This window comes from Meleagris gallopavo, chromosome 2 (genome assembly GCF_905368555.1).
Source record: "Meleagris gallopavo chromosome 2, MGAL_WU_HG_1.1, whole genome shotgun sequence".
Classification (NCBI taxonomy): domain Eukaryota; kingdom Metazoa; phylum Chordata; class Aves; order Galliformes; family Phasianidae; genus Meleagris; species Meleagris gallopavo.
In genome coordinates, this window is record NC_139405.1 from 19008242 (window position 1) to 19027607 (window position 19366).

A 19366-nucleotide genomic window follows, 5' to 3' on the forward strand; every position below is an offset into this window, starting at 1 on the left:
TGCAGAGATACAGCTCATCTGTTAAACTCTCTTCAGAACAGGAAGAAGCAGTAGAGATCTGCCAGCATGGTCCTGTGTGAGTGTTATTTGCACAGCTGGAAATGTAGAGCAGATCAGATTAAAATACTTTTAGTCCTCATAAGTGTCTCTTGCATAGGGTTGTGCTGTGCCATTCCTCAGATTCACTGGGAGACAGAAGAGGAATTGCTAATACAGCTCATTTCTGCTTGGCGCTGACATGACTTGTCTGTGTCTACCAGAAGGCTCCTGCAGTGTTTACCACTTCATTGATGTTCCTTCCCAAAACTACCTCTCATTTGGGAAGAGCTAAAAATGCTAGCAATGACCCAAGTCTTGTCAGATTCATCCCATGCAGCTACTCATTGAATAGTCTTCAGCAGAAATTCATAACTGATCTTTGAAAGCTGACTCAAAGATGATCATTGTTTGGATGAATATCCTACTCCCTGAGCAGGAAAATCCCTATCCTTTCCCCAGGAAGACTGGCGATTATTTCTTTTGAAGAAGATATCAGTAGGATGGATGGAAAATAACTCACCTAGAAAACTATGCTTCTTCTGATATTTCCCAATATTTATCAATAGGCAAGTGTATGAGCACAATGTCATATTTCTCTGTAATGACTTTTTGTTGTTATAGGTGAGAATTTTTTTAATCTTAACATAGATCATAGCAGCTGGTTTTGCTTTAGAGTTATTCCAGTACATGAAAGCACATGGGTAAAAGAAGAGTCTGCTCCAAAGTTCTGCATAATATCGACACGGGAAGTAATTGCAAAATTTAGATACAAACAAATGAAAGGGAAATAAAACCTAGGAAGTCAAGCATCTTTAGCCTGTATGAGAGCTTATAGTATTTCTGCTGTTGATATCATTGCATATATGCCAAATAAGAAATATAAAGACCATGAGATATACATGTACAAAGAAAGCTAGCAGTCCAAACTGTATAGGAATCAGCTTTCTGCTTATCATGAAGTGATGGATAATTTGTGGAGAGCTTCTGTAAGGGAGAGTAAATGACACAACTCAAGAAATAAGAAGATGTTGCAGTAATCAGGATATTAGGTAAGGAGATACTGTCTGGGAGTTATCTTTATACTTAGATACACAGTCAGATGTGAAAATAGGAATCATGGAAATGGCACACAGTAAGTATCTCCAATGTTTAGATACAGGCTTCTGTATAGGCTATGGTGGTGATAATGCCCAAAGCATGCACCAAGACAACTGAAAATAGAAAAAGAAGGGAAGAAAGGAAACCTGGGCAGAAAGTCATATGTCTGAAAAAAACAAAGTTTAAGTGTTTGTTTTTTTTTCTGAGTAAATTTACTGTTTAATTTACATTAAACACAGTTGAAGGGAAGTAATATACTCCAATATTTTATTTTTGAAATTACATGACAGATTTATGTTTCAGTATAAAGGTTGGCAGAATATTTAGAAGGAAAAGCATATAGAAAAAAATGCTGTGCTGACCCAGAACCAAAGCAAAACATCTATCAAAGTTAAGAAAGGATAAAAAGAACTCCTATGCAGTACGCTTGGGGAGGTAAGAGGAGAATATGTCAAAGCTGATGGGCTGAAAGTCATGGCAAGAAGCCATGGACAACGCTGAAGAGGATCAAGTCAGAGAGATGGGATTCAGCAGCTAAGAGACCAGAAAGAAACAATAGTTAGCTTAGAACAGGTGAAATGAGGAGCCATTTTCTCGGAGAGAGTTAAGGAGAGCTGAACAAGGGTATCAGGACAAATGAAAGATGTCAAGATGATGTTCAGCTGACTCTTCATCATATATGCCAAAGTATCAGAGAAAGAAAGATGGTGAGAAGAGCAGAGGCCATCAGTGAAACTGAGAGGAAGATGAAGGACTAAATAAAGCATCTCGCCACAGCAGAATTAGATGGGGAGTGAGAAGTAGAGAAACTGAGGTTTTGAAGGAAAAAAGCATTGGAAAGATTAGAGGAGAGTCGTAGAAGCCTTAAGTGCATGTGAGATGTAAAATATCCGAGGAAGGAACCCGTGTGCCAGTCAGCGTGAGTACCCAAAAGGAAGGAGAGATGAAAAGATCTTGAATAACAGTTTGATGAAAAAAGAACAGGAAAAGAAACTGCAAGGAGCAGAGGAGGCACGTTGTCCATAAGATTAAGAAAATTCACAACGGAGAGATGGAAAAGTAATATAAACTCGGTGAATGGAAAACTGGCAAGATTTGTACAGTAGTTGCCAAGGAGCGAGGAAGAGGGAGAGAAGAACTGACAGAGTTCCTTAGAAACAATCATCTGCACCCTCTACAAAGTGGGATGTAAAAGATTTGTCTACATATTTCTAAGCTGATGATCACAGGATATATAGTAGATTAACTGCAGATCTGTAACTGAAAGGTAGTGGAAACCAAATCTCTTAAATGCTGTGTTGTTGTGTTGCCAGAAAGCAGTTATTAGTTCTGTTAGCAGAGCATCAGCAATCTCCCCTAAAGTCTATGAATCAACTTTGGTGATAATACTGACCTGCTTATTTGTTTAATGGGTTGGAAATTAGCTTTCACACTCTGTCAATATATTATTACAATTATTACAATTTCTAGCCAGATCATCACAGAATCACAGAATCACAGAATTGTAGGGGTTGGAAGGGACCTCTAGAGATCATCGAGACCAACCCCCCTGCCAAAGCAGGTTCCCTACACCAGGTCGCACAGGTAGGTGTCCAGGCGAGACTTGAATATCTCCAGAGAAGGAGACTCCACAACCCCCCTGGGCAGCCTGTTCCAGTGCTCCGTCACCCTCACCGTGAAGAAGTTCTTACGCACATTCGTGCGAAACTTCCTGTGCTGCAGCTTATGTCCGTTTCCCCTCGTCCTGTCTCCACGTACCACTGAAAAGAGACTGGCCTCACCGCTACGGCCGCCACACCTCAGATATTTATAAACCTGGATCAGGTCCCCTCTCAGTTGTCTTTTCTCAAGGCTAAACAGACCCAGTTCACTTAGCTTTCTTCATAGGGGAAGAAGGATCATCTGAGGAATTATTAAACAGGGTGGAGATAGAGGTGTTTTGTGTTTTGTATTTTTTTGCTTGTTTAATGTAGGATAGTCGTGAAGCTCTGGTAATTAATTTCCTAAAATTTCTAAGGAGAAAAATCTATGTATTTGTAAGAAATTAGTTTTCTTCCATTTTCCAGATCCTACTTAATTCTTAGAAACAGCTATTCACGTTAACATCTTCAAATCTATTTTTTTTTCCTCTTACTCTTTTGCTTAAATGATCTATTTATACCACCAGTAAGGAGAGAGAGAGATCTGCTCCCTTGAAAGTGCCTACCTCTCCAATTAATGTATCAAAAATTCTACATTTTCTGTTTGCCTGCAGGTATGTCAGATGAAAGAAGATTTCAGACTTCCTGAGAAACAAAAACTTCACAAAATAAAATAATAATAAAATAGTAATATAAAAACTCCCATCGTCTAAGATGCCCCTGGTCTTGTTACCTTTTTAGATGTCAGAAAACATTTCCATGAAATGTGTTCTTACAAGCTAGTCTGAACTGCTCTGAAATGCTCAGTGGTTTGTGTTGAATGACATTATTCTTCCAGACCTCTTGTAAAAGTGCTTTATCAGATGATGTTTTGACAGATTTTTACAGGTATGATTTTGTTTTCCCTTCTTTCTTTCATGAATAATTGGAGAAATTGATTTAAAATCTCTCCCTCTCTTGTGTATTGAGAGGAAAAAATATTTTTAAGTCTTTACCTACTCCTGAAAGACAATTTCAAAAAAAACCTCCAAAGCTGCTGGAGTTGGAATTACACTGTTATTAGGACTTAGCAGTCCATGGGCCAGCATTAATAGATAACCAAGCTCCTTGCTGGTTTAAAGCAGTATTAGCAGGCTTTCAAGCATCCTGAGTGTAAGGATGCTGTGCGATGCCTCATCAGTGACCGACTTTCTGATCCCCAGCGGATTAGAAATAACAACTCTGCAAAGCGTAGGAGACTGAAAGATGCAGAACTGTCCTGTAGCGCTGTATCAGTCTACAGGTAACTGACACTGTGACTTCCTCTGAATAACTCAAGCCGGTCTTCCTTCTCCATCTTTTTACCTTCCTTGCCATCTGTTCCTGCTGCTCCCGCAGCCTCCCTGCTCTCCTCCCGCCAGGGCCTGTCTAAGCAGAAGGGTATGAGAGCCTCTGATGAGGTAGGCCTCAGGCCCCTCCATCACTCCTAGCCACGAGGAGAGCACCAGCTGTCTGGCTTCATTTGCATTTTCTCTCCAAAATAATGAAATTAGCCATGAGTATCCTGAGGTGATGCGAGACACAAATTTAGGCTCAATGTGTCAGTGTGCACCGGGGAGGGAGAGGGAAGGTCAGGGAGGCATTCGGAGGATGCTCACAGCATGGAAATTGAGGGCAAGGAAGCTTCTGCCTCCTGCAAGAGGCACAAAAGCACTGTGGCTGAGGGAGATGCTCCATGTGCAGCAAGCCTTTCCATCGCCCCCACCCACAGGCTCATATTCTTATGTGCAATATGATATGTCTGTGTTGCCATAGCAAAAACTTTATCCCAAAGAGGGATAAAATACAGCTGTGGTTTATCTTCATGCCAGCCTTACTCTGAGGTCAAAATTATGGCTAGTATTTTAATTTGTAGGTTATGGATGTTTCTGATGAGGCTGCTCTTGCCTGCCACCACATGTTTGCCACCGCGCTAACATTTTTAATTATTTTAATTAATTTGGTCATTTAGGACTTGCCACAGCTGTTGTAGAGCACCACAGCTCCCTGGCTCTGCTTCTTTTTTCCGCTTGCCTGAAGTACAGAAGAAAATGTTTGTGAAGTATTCCTAAAACTATGGCTAGCAGAGATGAATGAGGAGAGCAGGCTGATATTTAAGCCCTACAAGCTCTCTCTGTGCTAGGGATGATCATGGTTTCTTCTGGTTTTGCTTTTATTCTTTGCACGTACATGAATAGGATGTATTTATACAGCGTACAAGGAAGTTGACTTTTCACGGTCTACAATTTCTTTGTGTTAATTATTCTCCAGTGATAAACTCAATGAATCTTTGGATGGTCTTTAGGATACACATAGAAGATTTATAATAGAGAACTAATCCTGCACCTAGATGAAGACTAAAATATTTAGAAATATGAATTTTGAAAACAATATATTTGAAAACAAGATTTTTTTTTTCTTCTGTGTGTATTTGTTCCCATATGCTTGTGAACTAGTTTATGCATGCAAACAACTGATTCTGAGAGTATGTTACAAAATACTACCAAAGTTTTTGTATTTAAAAATTGGTGTTCTCACTCACAAGTGGCTCCTATTACTCACTTATTCTCCCAAAGTTAATCAGTGCACTCAGATTTTACCATCAAATGCTCACATTAAAATTCTCATGGAAACAAAGAATTAGCTATATATCATAAACTTATCCCAAGGGGATTAATTTATACAATTAATACATTTAAGAATATGGTAGACTACAGAAAGCTATTATTGAGTATTTCTATGCAAATTATTTGCTCTGCTGCTTCAAGCTAAGTAGCTACATGCATATAAATATATGTGTCCATAAAGAAACGAAGCCTCTGCTACCAGGATGGGTTTGGCAACTCATTGCATGTCCAGTCCATGCAGCTGGTGAGTGCTTCAAATGCAGCCTGCAAGGTTGCACATCCTCGTGTCACTGTGAAATCAGATGTATCACACAGTTTATCATCTTTCATTTTATCTATGTATCAACTATACGAGTTTTCCATCCAAGGGGTTTTTACAGAGTCATGGGGTGCTGTGCTGGGCAGCTCAATTTAATTATATATATATATATATATATATATATATTTATCAAAATGTTTGAGTATAATTTGCCTCGATTTGCACTAATTACAGACTTCTGAAACCTTCAACTCTAGTTCAGTTGAAGCACTTGCATCTTCAAACATTTTGTACTTCGTTAGCTGTTCTCTCCTACCACTGTTCACATGTGCCTAAAGAGTGAATAAAGTTAGAATAAGCCAATATTGTATTGCCATTTTAAAGTCTTCCATTATTCTGAAGTGAAAACAGATGCCATAAATTGGCTTGGGATATTTTGAAACTTATTAGAGTTTCCAGTGGTTAAAGCCAAACTGCTTTTGCCCTTTGTAGTACAGTAGTTTCGTCATAGCCTCCTAAATTTAAGAAGACAGTAGCTGGCATCTGTGGCATTCCCGCATCTTATTAAGGAGAACATGGCTACCTTCTGTTACAGCCATGAAAAGGAGTAGATTCACATGCAAATGATGACTGCTCAATAGGAGGCATCTCCTTCTTAGGAGTTTCAAAGTCCTGGTTTTGTTCTGTTCAAGTTCAATGGCATATATGTATCTGACAATGTAGACATACCCATTTTTCTTAGTTGATTATTCCATTGTATCTCTCAGACATTTCAATGATTGTTTACAGTTCTATGTCATCTATTGTTTCCAGCAGTGAAATAACTTTTCCAACACTAAACCATGAATATATTTGGTTAGTAAAACATGTAATGCAAATGCATGGTAAAAAAAAAAAACAGTCCCAAGGGCTCAATATACCTATTTTGGGGGAAAACTTTATATCTCACGAGTAGGGGGAGCATGGAAGGTACAAAGTGTGCAGGTTCTCTGAGACAGGGCAAGTTAAGAAGTACTTTGGCATCTGCATTTATTTTCAGATATATTCAAGATGTCTTTTTTTGACTTACTGACCAGATAGAATTATTTAAATATATGGTAAAGAGAAAATGGGAACTCTTTATTACAGCAATCCTAATAGTCTAAATCGCAGTAAAATTACATTCCTTATATTCTTGCAATCTAGTTCTCATGTCTTCTTTCTATCACATTTTTCCAAACATACAAATGACTCAGACCTCTTAGTGCTTACTCACCACTTATAATGATGCACCTTGCCTGACAGCTCTTCATGTCAATCAAAAGTCTGGGTCAGGCACTTATCAATTGACCCTGTGTTAAAGATAGACCCTCATTTCAGCATCTGTCAATAGCATCTTTTTATGCATTTAGAGTGGAGGTTGTATCAGTAGAGTGATTTATACAAGAGCATGTGTAGAGTCAGAAGAAAAGGAAATATTTCTTAAGTTGGTTTCTGGTCTATTTACTTATTTAAAAAAAAAAAACAACCAAACAAACAAAAAAACCCGCAACATTTTTTTCTTTGTCTATATGACAATTTTCACTGTACTGGTATAACTGGGCAGCAGAGTAAGCCTTACAAATACCTACTGCTAAAATTCTTGCTAACTTCCCATTCCTTCTTTAATATACACGAACTCAAATAAAATGCTGGTCTCTTGTACTGTGCTAATGTGTAAGGAGAACCTTTTGATTATTAGCTGCAGTTACCATGAGCTCCCAACCTGGGATGGTGTCTACACTTCTCCTTCTGAGTTGTTAATCACTAATCTGCCAATCCTGTCCCACTTACAAGACAAGAAAAGAAATGTGAACATGTAAAAATTCACAGAGGGGCCCAGGAAAATTTCCCTGACACACTCCCGCTGTGACACCAAAGCAATTGAAGAAGGCCTGTCATTTGGTTGTCAACCTTTGACCTCAACCAGACATATTTTGAAATGATGTGAAAAGAATTGCTGTGCTGTACGGCTGGCTCCTTACAGCTTTGCATGTCTGTCCTTGATGTCAGTCAAAAGTAGTTAACTGGCACCCATGGAGTCTTAAAAAAAAAAAAAGCTCCTTTAAAATATCAGTAATGACTTCTGTTAGCAAGACTAGCTCTTGTCAAGTAATGACTTTACGACATAAGGTATTGTTTATCTAGGCATCGTTCTCTTACTTGCATTTTAATGAGTCTAATTAATAATAAGTTAGAAGTCCTCAGCTATTTCTTCACAGCTGGACCATATGCACTAATTACACTGAGTGTGCAAACTTAGACTAATCCCTTCGTCAAAAGAAATATTTTAATTTAAAACACCTCAATGTACTTTTTTTTCACCTGATTACTTTAAAGATGTAATCTTTCCATTCTAGCAAATTTGCACAGAATCAAAGTAAACCTGGGAGTGGAGAAATTCCATATTTTATAATTTTTCTCCTGGTAGACTTCATTCTTAAAATAATTGAGGGAAAGAGCAGAGTGGTGTCAGGTTCATTTTTGATGTGCGTTAGGTTCCATAAAGGTAAGAGATAATAACTTTTAATTTGAAGGATAATCACTAGTTTCTAGGAAAAGATCCTTCCTGAATAGAAGTATAAAGGATAACTAACTCTTGGTGCAGACAAGCGGGGGTTGTTTCTATTGTCAAAATACAACAGAATGTAAAACATCAATCTAACAACTGACTAAAAGTGATATTATTAGTTCCAGTATAACAATAATAATGTCAATATTAGATCAAGTATTACCATTTGAAATTACCAAGGGTGTTTTCCCATAAATATGCATATTTGTCAACTAATGAAATATTTGCTTTTATAATAATTCCTTAGTTTCATCTCTAAGGCAAATCACTTGATTCAATGATTAGTGTTTGCTTCTTTTTTTCAACAAGAAAAAGGCCCTTCAATATTTTTACTGTTGTTTAATAGTACATTAACTACATAACTCTCCATAGATTGCAATAGGGAATTTTAGAGGCTACAGATAAGAACAATAGTTAACTTCCCAGTGATTCTATGTCTGTATTAGATAATTAAGTACACTGATATCAATATAGGAGTGATACAGAAATTCAGTAACTAAGAAGAGGATGTTGAAAAAATTCTGATATCAAAATCCCGCTAGCAGATGTGAAAATATTTATTCATCAGATGTCCATACAGTTTTAAACTTCCTATGAGTTCAAACTCAAATTTGTCTATCTTCACATCAGAAGCAGAAGTCAAACAAGTCTCATAAAACATGGAGCTCCCCAAGTCTAGCTGACAAGATCACTATTGCTCAATTATGTTGTTTTCAAACAACAAAATCTTGACAGAATTAAAGTTTCACTCAGCTTTTTATATTAGCTAGTTAAATATGTTAAATTCATACCCTTAAGCAATGAAAATAATTGGATTCTTGTTGTTGGATTGAGAGGTAGATTTTGGCACTTTCAATTTGAGTTCTTCCAATCAATTCCCCATTAACAGCAACTTCAACATAGATTGAGTTCATTCTTAGCAGATATGCTGTGCCTGAGCCCAGGTCCTCTACTCTTTATAAGTTACAGTGCTACATATGGTTAGCTGAAATGTCCATAAGTATCCATCATTAGCATGTGGATTTCTGTGGCAGAAATTGAATGAATAAACTAGAATGAGCAAATGTTGCTAGAGGGAGGAGAAAGTTTGATTATAAAGTAGTATTTCTATATATACACACTGTAAATATATTTTCCATAACAAAACATGATGTTAAGTAGTTAGCTCAGCCTGAGTGCATTTATAGAACTTGTGAGGCCTTTCATCAAAGGAAAAATTGTCCTCAGGACACAAAATTTGGGTTACCAGACAGAGACCTATTTTTATCCTGGAAACTCACTGATGATGAACAGAAAGCAGTCATTTGCAGAATTCCTATGTTCACAGGCCAGTCAGGGGCCACATCTCTAATATTCACACATTGATTTGAGGAATAGGAAAGGTTTATTTTATTTTATTTATTTGTTTGTTTGTTTGTTTGTTTACTGAGAAAAGCACAAAGCTTATGCAAGTATTTTCTTATGTTAAGGTGTTTCCTCTGTGTGTCAAAGGCCTGTGGAATGAAGAGGTGAAACCAGGTGGATGTAAGCTGAGACCTTTTCCTCATCACCCACTCCAGCATTGTTTTGCCAGAATATTTTACTATATTTTATCTAGAATCATTTTAGCTATTTCTGAGGATTTCAGGAATTCCAACATATCTTTTGGGATGCTGTTAGGATGTCTAAAAAGTTTTGCCAATAACTTTCTTACTGATGTGCTCAGCTTACATTTTTCATTTCTTATTTTCATTCCATTAGCCCTTGCTGCACTTCACTGTACATTTCTATAATTCTTCATTCCTTCTGGCTCATCCAAGCTACATATCACTGCAAACTAGTAGCTCATTCTCCCCTATTTGTTGTTTAGCCAAGCTTTCACTATGCATCTTTATACTTTTCAAGCATTGCTTCAATGAAGTGCTATTAACCTTTCAAGTATTGACTCAGGAAACATAATAGTTCTTTCATAATTAATTACTCCATGTGTAATAGTTTGCATGAAAAATTAATAATGATAGTTTATCTTCTTTACAGAAAAACAGTTGAATGAAATTAAGATCTTTTACAAAACTATAACAAGCACTGGTGTCATTTGGAACAGAGGGAAACTTTTCAGAAATACAATTCATTGAGTTTGAGGTATCTATTCTATGCCGTTCACTTGGAAATATGAATCTATTGATTACTTATTTAATTCGTAACATTTCCCTGGGTCTCACCAGGCGAACAGAGTTATTACTCCAGACAATCTCCGCTCACTTAAACACTTATGGCCTAATCCTTAGTGCTTCTTTCTACGCATCAAAAGACTCTGCCTTCTTTGGACAGCAAGTTCTCATATGTACAGACTTCACTACTCCAAAGGGCAATGTGATTCTGGCATAGACTCATCTGTGGCCCACACTTGCAAAAGCAGCCCAGCATGAAACTGCGTCTAAGAGATTATTAGCAGAGTAGAGAGGCTTCATCAGAAGCCAAAGGAGTAGTTCTCTTGGCTCTGTGCTCTGTTTTCCAATGGCAACTGCATATTTCATAACAGGATTTTTCTCTTCCTCATAGGCTTATGTTCAGCTTTTTTCTTAAGGAGGTGAATGTTTTGGTTTAGGTACTGCCCATCCACAGGCATCCTTGTTGTCAAAGTAAATTCTGGAGTCAGAGTTTGACGGCACCACTGAACCAGATAACATTGAGGAATAAACAGACGGAAGACAGCAGAAAGGATCCTGAGTGGAAATCCCTTTCTTTCCTTTCCTGAAGAACAGCTGCCAACTATGGTAATTTAGGGTTTGATCCAAAGCTCCTGGAAATCAGCCTGCTTTCATTTTTGGTGGTTATTAGCTGCAGCAGCATTGCCCCTGAACACTCAGGACCTCCAGTTGTGAATCATGGCATGAAAGGAAAAGAGGACAACTATACCTAAATTACCTCCTCTATACTTAATTTATGCTGATGCTAAAGTTTGTTCTCTCAGGACCTTCCAAATATAGACACAAAATTCTTTTTCCATTAGAAAGCTGAGAATCTTTTCTCTCCAGAATGTTAGAGTCCCATTTTATAACCTTGAAATATTGTCTTATCCTAACCTTGTTATTTAATTAAGTCTGGGCTCCAGAGCAGTGCATTTCTGAGGTGCCAATACTAAGTTTGTTGAAGAAGAGGACACTGGTTTGCCTTTTTAAAGGCAGAGCATCAGTATAAGATTCACATTTTAAATATAATAGTAATTATGAGCACAGAAGTTACTTCTAAAAAGTCTTCTACTCTTTGCTTCTAGTAAGATAGATTAGATCATTCAGGTGCATTCACAATTTTCACAATTATTGTTAGCTATGATTAATGTATTAATCTAACCAGGTGGAATTAGCATTTTAGTTTCAATATTGCATCTACTGTTGTATTACCTTTCTGGCTTAGGACTTTGAGAGTTTTTGGAACTGTTCTGGGGAAATAGAGTGTGATTAATTTCCTTTCATTTTCATCTTTTATTTTTTTCAGTACAACCAAAGTATGTTCCCGGAATACACTGGGAGATTGACCTCATCTCTCAGGTCCACCTAAGATCTCTACTAAGAGCTGTGGCAATGCATTTACATACATTGTCTCAAGTATTTTTTTCAATTTACAGCTCTTTAAGATGTCACAAAATAGGTTAGCTGTAGATTACTGACACATCTAGCATTTGCTATGGTTAGATAACGCTGTTTTATCATACTATCATAGAATGCTTTTGGTTGGAAGAAACCTTAAAGGTCATCTAGTGCCAACTCCCTTGCCATCAGCAGGGGCAACTCCCACTAGACCAGGTTGCTCAAAGCCTCATTCAACCTGACCTTGAACACTTCCATGGTTGGGCATCCACAGCTTCTCTGGGCAACATGCCCCAGTGCTTCATCAACGTCATCATGAAGAATTTCTTCTTAATATCTAGTCTAAATCTACCAACTAGTTTAAAGCCATTACCCTCGATACCCTTGCCCAAATTTAACTCTGTCAGGGCTTTAGCTTTCCTAACCCGACCCTTGGCTGCTCAGATAATTTCTCTGTATTCCACTCAGGCTACTTGTTCTTGCTTCCGCTCTCTGTAAGCCTCCTTTTTGTATATGAGATTGTCCAGGAGCTTCTTGTTCATCCATGCAGGACTCCTGATGTTTCTGCCTGACTTCCTTGTTGTTGGAACACATTGCTCCCGAGCTTGAAGGAGGTGATCCTTGAATATTAATCAGCTTTCTTGGGCCCCTCTTCCTGCCAGGACTTTATCCCATGTTACTTTAACAAGCAGATCCCTGAACTGGCCTCTGTCTTCTCTCCTGAAGCCCAATATACTGAGCTTGCTGTGAAACTTCCTTGCTGTCCTAAGGATCTTGAACTCCACCATTTCACGGTCACTGTATCCAAGTCTGCCCTTGAGCTTCACATTCCTCTCAAGCCCCTCCTTGTTGGTGAGAATATATAGAGGCAAGTTGTTTTGTGTTTTTTTTTTTAAGGGAGCTATTTGATGTTGATCAGATCTTTTAAATGATAGAAGTGTTCCCAGAGGAAATGGATTAGTAAGAAGAGGGTAGATGAGGCAGTCAAAAGCACAAACTGCAATTTACCACATGGTCTGTGTAATTTATCACACAAACGTCTTTGACACATACGTGCTAAGTGTGTATCCTACAAGTTTGATTGTGCTGCTCTTATCTACTCACTTAAGATTTTACCCAGTCTTCTTCCAATGTTGAAAAAAATGGTAAGTAGCAGAAAGTTTGCAACTGCTTAGTCTATAGAGAACAGTATACTTATGAAAATATTCAAAGCAGTGATTCATTTAGATGCTAAAGATTAGACTCAGACTTAGTTTAGACATGAAGGTACAAGAAAGAATAGCATCTTAAGAACCTGATGCAGGTTAGTTAGAAAATACTTTGTGCATCTCTACACACTCTACATGCAGTACTGAACAGAGGTGTCTGTGTTAGTTAACACATAGAGATGTATTTTTTGCAGTCTGCAGATGACTGCATGGATATTAATGAGATTCAGTCATTTGTGCTAGAGGCAACATTTCTCCTAGATCTTCTTATTTGTTCCATATTTCTATCTCCTGCTGCATCAAAAGGGTTCAGTTTGCTGGAGTTTCTTTAAAAGTTACATTCTGAAAACATCATGCTGTGCTTACCTGATAAAGTTCTGCACCATCAGTAATTCCTACAAGGCTTTGTGCTCTTATGAAAACACTGAAACAAAATCAGTATTTTAATAGAAAGAGCTTATTGATTAAATTGTAACACATCTATACTATCAATTTTTTTTCAGCTGTGACTATATATTCAGAGCAGGTCCTTCAACAAATGAGTGTTACCAATAAGGAGTGAATAGCCACCATTTCTTAATTATATTTTAAATTAAAGACGGAAAGTGCTGTATGTGTTGTTAAGACAACAGTGCTAAAATAACAGAATAAATACAAGTTTAAGAGTAAATTTTTACTGGTAATATAATTTAGAAAAGGAGTCACTATATCTTGCTATCAATACCTTTAGATAGCATAACATAACATTTTCATTATCTAAGTTTTGACGAAAGGGATACTCAAGACAGATCAAAATAAAATAGCTTAAAAACACAAGGTTTAAATTTCTTTAAATCCATAGTAAGCAGTGTTAACAAACAGAGGATGACTCCCCAAAACAATGGCACACATTATCTCAGCTAAATGAGTGGTGGCAATGTAATGAAACACTGTTTTGAGATAAGTATGTAGGGAGATATAGGCCAGCAATGACAGTTGCTGATGAAGTCACCTGTCTTACTACCCCAAATTGTTACTTAAGAAGCCTACTCGAGTTGTCAGCGGAAGCTGGTGACATTCTGCAAGTTTAATCATGTTCAATTCATTAACACAATTAGACCTGTGAACAAATTTATCGACACAGCCAGAATTACTTAGAAACGGAACTAGGTCATAGATTATGGGAACTTTTTCTCCATCTCTATATGTGAGCCATGATTCCCTAGAAAAATACATCAGCTAGTCATTTGGGAATATATTTTTCATGGAATAAGCTTACTATTTTCTCTATATCAGTTTTTGCATTTCAGCAGAAAAGCCTAATTGCATCCTATTATTAAAAGCAGCCTGCAAACAAAGACCTTAATATGCATTATTGTCACACACTTGTGATTGATTCCTCTGCTAAATTTATTTATCAATCTATTACCAAGATACATCTTAGGTCCAGAGCTTGATCAAAATCAGAAATCCCTCAAAATTTCTGGAGAACCTCTCTGAGAGCTGCCATTTTGTTCTGAGCATGTGTATGGGAGTACTAGGAGTAAATCAGTGAAGTGATTAGCAATTCAAGGAGATAGGCAATACAGGGGAGATCTCACAAGAGAAAATTCTTCATAGAAATCCTATTCCACACTTCAACCACAGCACCTCCCTTTTTGTGATCCACTTCCTACACCTGTGAGTCACAAGAAATTTCTGTAAAGTTAAAACATTCTTTGTGAAAGTGTTTTCATGCTATTGTGTTGCTCAACAACCTGACTCCACTAGAGCAGGACTGCCACCAAATGCCTGTGATTGTTTTCACAGGCCCACTGTGATAAGGGAGCCAAGCAAATGGAAGGAAATGATATGAATTGTTTTGGGCAATTTTTCCCCAGTTTGCATTAATTTCTCTACTTTCTCTCTACCTTTACCGTTAGGAGACCTATGTAAAAGAGATAAAGGGAAAATTATATCTTTACTTTCCTCAGTGCATGAGGAACTTGTGTGAATGGTCCCCTTTTACAGGGGATTGGGAAAAATCTCATTGCAAATCTGTGTAGAACCAGGAGGCTCCTAAAAACAGTTAAGCAGTCCTAGTTTTGTAACTGATAGATGTTGTAAGACATCTTTAGGCTGTGTGCATATTGGTCCTTTTCTTTTTCTTTCTTTAATTCAGTTTTATAAGCACAACTCTGTTCCCTTTGTTCACTGGACACAAAAGAACCCCAGATAAAATAGGAAGTTTCACAGCAATTTACTTTTAATACAGAAATATTGGTCAGCTAAGAACTTGCTAAAATTCATGGCCATTAGGAAATCTACTTAGAGTGAAGCTCAGAAACTGCTTGATCTATTTTCCAAGGAGATTTTGTAGTTCTAGAGGCAAAGCAACAAATAAAACCAAAACACTGCAAGAGTCTACACTGTTTGTCACTAATTTATGACAGGCAATAAACGGGATCATCACTGTTCCTTTGTTAGGCTTTATGAACAGTTTGACAGGCCTGGATTCTATCTAACAGAAGGCAGTAGTCCACAGCTCCATGTCATCTGCCTCACAGATTTATTTCCTTGGAAATAAATTTGATTGGAATAGTCAGTTTCCAGTAGATCTCAACACAGATGTCTACAGAACTGCATGTGGCTCTCCATCTCTGTTGCATCCTTCACAGAATGTATAAAGTCTGTGTGTGAATTCTTACCACAACTGAATAATAGTCTCTGGCACTAACACAATTTAGCATCACTTTCCAGAATTTTTAACTCTCATTATTACCTTACAGAATGAGAAGAGTTCGGGGTACTTTTGGGTCAGGACTGGTAAGGTGGAAAAAACACTTGTCTTTAATTAGGCTAAGGTCATCTTATGATTTTTCAGGTATCTGAACATGGGTGAGAGGCAATTTGGAAAACTGATTTGTTTTCTACCTTTTTCTGAATACATGGAAAATACCAAAATGAAAGACACTTACCCTGATAACATTGCAATAGTAAAATGCATATGTAGCTTTTGCTACATTTATAATATATATATATATACACTATATATATATATATATATTTTAATTACAGAGATGTTTCTAATAATATGGTTAAACTGTTGGATCTACCTTAACTGTACTATTAAAAACCATATATACTGTACATTCACTATTACGCAAGCAATTCATAGAGCATCTAAAAGCCTTTAATAGCTATGATGACCTGAAAATGATGACCTGTATATTTTAGATGATGTAGCCTGCATGTATGTTGTGGTGCTACTTCCATTCAGTTAATGTTTTGTTGAAAAGATGCATGTAAGTGTTAAATAACCTGATGGGTTAATGCATTAGTTTTTCACATTACAGGACCAAAGTTAAATTTGATTTTGGTTCTATATCAGTTGTGTTTTGGAGGACCCCCCTTTTTAATGAATTTCTCAAACAGCAAAACTACAATAGAGTTTGGTATAATTAATCAGAATTAATCTTCCTGCACAGAAAGAACCCAGGAAAAGTATGTTTGTGGCTACAAGAGGGACTGCAGCAGAGAAACTAAAATGTAATTCTATCTGACATACTGCATCTTTAGTGTTATTAAGCAAATAAAGTTAATCAACTAAGTTGATGCTGAGTGCTATTCAGAAGCCAGTAATGAACTGACAATAATAGTGCATAGTTTAAAGTTATGCTGGTGATGAGCTGATGGTTGGGCTAGATGATCTTAGTGGTCTTTCCAACACTAAAGATTCTCTGACTCTAATAACAGATAGTCTTTTTTTTATCATTAACCAAGAGACTAGGAAATGTGATTATCTCTAATAACATGCACATCTGACTTTACAGCATCATGAAGAGATACCAGGCCAACTTTGGGCTATAGATACAGCACTTATGTGTGGACTTGTTTGTCCATTCCAGGAAGCAAAGCTGTACTGCATCCAATTTCACACTGGACTGAGCTGTGTTAGACACACCTGTGTGGTGAACACCTCTGCAGCAATTTCTTAAACAAGGTTAAATACACCGGCATAAACCAGCATAGTATCCATAAGCTTAACTTATTTCTTAAAAAAGCAAAAATGAAAAGCACAGAAAGCTGGAGAAGGTTTACATTCAGAAATAAACAACAGCTTTCAGTCTGCAACTAAGCTTTTCCCTGTCCAACACTAATACTTTCTTTGCATTAGTTTTTGACATCAGTCTTTCAGTGTGTTACAGCAGTAAGTCAGTGTGGATTTACTATTGCCATAGCAGAAGCAGAAGACTTCTCTTTGATGTATGGGAGACACAAGTTCTGCTCCTGGCTTTCTAAAGCCTCTACTTGCTTACAGCATAAGAAATGTATCAGTGTGGAGTTTAAATCAGCAGAGTGGCTGAGACTGACTCAAATGCACAGAAGCTGATTGATGAAGCATGATGCATCCCTTAATTAAGCAGAAGCTACTAATAAAAATGAACTTACTGGATGATTTGTGTGATTCTTGCAAGGCGGCCATATGTGCTGCACACTGGTAGTGGGAAAGGGTGGTATGCAGCTGATGATGGGAACTACAGAAGAGGAAAGTTGTTAAGAGAGGCAGTTTGGGCGCTGTCACTATTTCAGGGCAGTCTGTAATTAATGTCCTTCTCACTTATCCTTGTCTCTGTGAGAAGTTGTCCTCTCCTCCCTCTCTGCATCCTTTCAGCATTAATGCTTGCCATCACTGCTGCTCCCACACCAGTATCTAGTTTTACTTCTTTAGCTGTGATTGCAGCATTTGGGAGAGATAAAACTCCTTGAATCTGCACATCTGTTCCCTTTTCTGTGAGTTATAAATGTGCTTGTTTCAGCAAACCTTCACATCAGCCAGAGTCCAGGTTGCTTTCCCCGTGCTCATCTCACTTTAGCATCCTGGGTGGGAGCTGGAGCAGGCGCATACTGTGTGAGTGGGATCAGGAGGAGGCTCCTGGAAGTCACTCTCTGTGCCATGGGCAGCCAACCAGCCGCAGTTGCTTTACCTAAGCATGCAGTTCACTTCTTGAAGACCCACATTAGTCTGAGAATGATTATACAACCTCATCAGGAGAGCAGAAGTATTACCAACTAAGTAACAGGCAATAAGTTAGGATGTATGCAAGTGTGGGAGCATTCTTTTGCTTACTCTGCATTGTCCTCAAGATATCCTACCAAAGATATGAGAATACAATGTAAAGGAGGAAGGGATGTGTGATGTTTGTATCCTCAGTGCCTCCACTCTGTATATCTGAGAACTGAGACATTACTTCCAGATGTGTATTCTTTTATCAGTCTGGAGGACTCTTATCTAATTTGAGGGATATGATATTTTCATGTAAATAAGCATTTTCTGTTTGTTTTTTTTTTTAAATTCAACTTTTTCAGTCAACTTTTATTAAAATCAACCTGGATATGGCTAGGCAAGAGTTCTGTAGGTGAGGAGCATGAATTTAGTGTAAAACAACAAACCTAAACCTTAGAAAATAAGCAAGCCTCTCAAAAGTAATATAACCCATAATGCATGTGCCCATAATGCATGTGATGTAGTCTGTTTGTGCTTCTCACCACAGATGTAAGTATGGGATACAGTGTTCAGTTGCAGATGCCTTTTTTGAAAGAGATGAAGAGAGAAAACAAATGATTGGAAGTCAAAATGAGAAGAAAATGACAACGTTTTGTTTGCTTGGTTGAACAAAAAGAAGGAAATCATATGAACGATCTTCATATTTGTAAAAGGTAAAAAAAGAAAGGAATAAACTTTTCATCATGCTCTTTGACAGTAGAACAAAATAATAATAATAATAATAATAAAATTGCAAGCTTAAATTGAAGCAATGGTGATTCAGACTTAAACATTTGGAAAAACTTTCAAAGAACAAGGATAGCTAAACACTGGAATGGATTGCCTAGGGATGTTTTGGAATCTCCATGATTGGAGTTTTATAAGAACAGGTTAGACAAACATCTGTCAGGAATGATTTCGGTATAGTTGATCTTGCCTTGGGGTAAGGGAATGAACTAGACGACCTCTAAAGGTTCCTTTCAGCCCTCTTTCTATAAAAAAATGTGTTCGATGATTGCATATCGAATTGAGCTTGGCACCTTTTAGTAAACCTGATTGTTTCTGCTTTTCTGTTGTTCACTTTGCAGCTCAGCCATGCTGCAGAATCCAGTTCTCAACAAGAATCTTAAAAAGCTGTCTGATGCCAAATAGTGCTCTGGTTCTTTTACAGTGTTACATTTAATTAGGGTTCCTAATTAATCTTCTCTGTGTATTACACTATATCCAGCCATCAATGTTAATAAAATCTTTGCTTAGTTTAAAGACTCTCTGAAAGTTTTCATTTGGAAAGTGAGACCATCTGGTCCCTCTAC

General features: G+C 37.5%; 1 protein-coding gene across 7 annotated transcripts in view; it reads right to left on the minus strand.

Annotated features, from left to right (window-relative positions):
- Positions 1-19366, minus strand: part of SPATA17 (spermatogenesis associated 17) — a 180665-nt gene that overhangs the window by 59413 nt on the left and 101886 nt on the right. For 2 of the 7 annotated variants that reach the window (XR_014881912.1, XR_014881911.1), the window contains exon 12: positions 13415-13472. The exons of the other annotated variants lie outside the window; for them this stretch is intronic. The gene's annotated coding sequence lies outside the window, so the exon portion shown is untranslated. The remainder of the gene's footprint in view (positions 1-13414; positions 13473-19366) is intronic. 7 annotated transcript variants of the gene reach the window in all.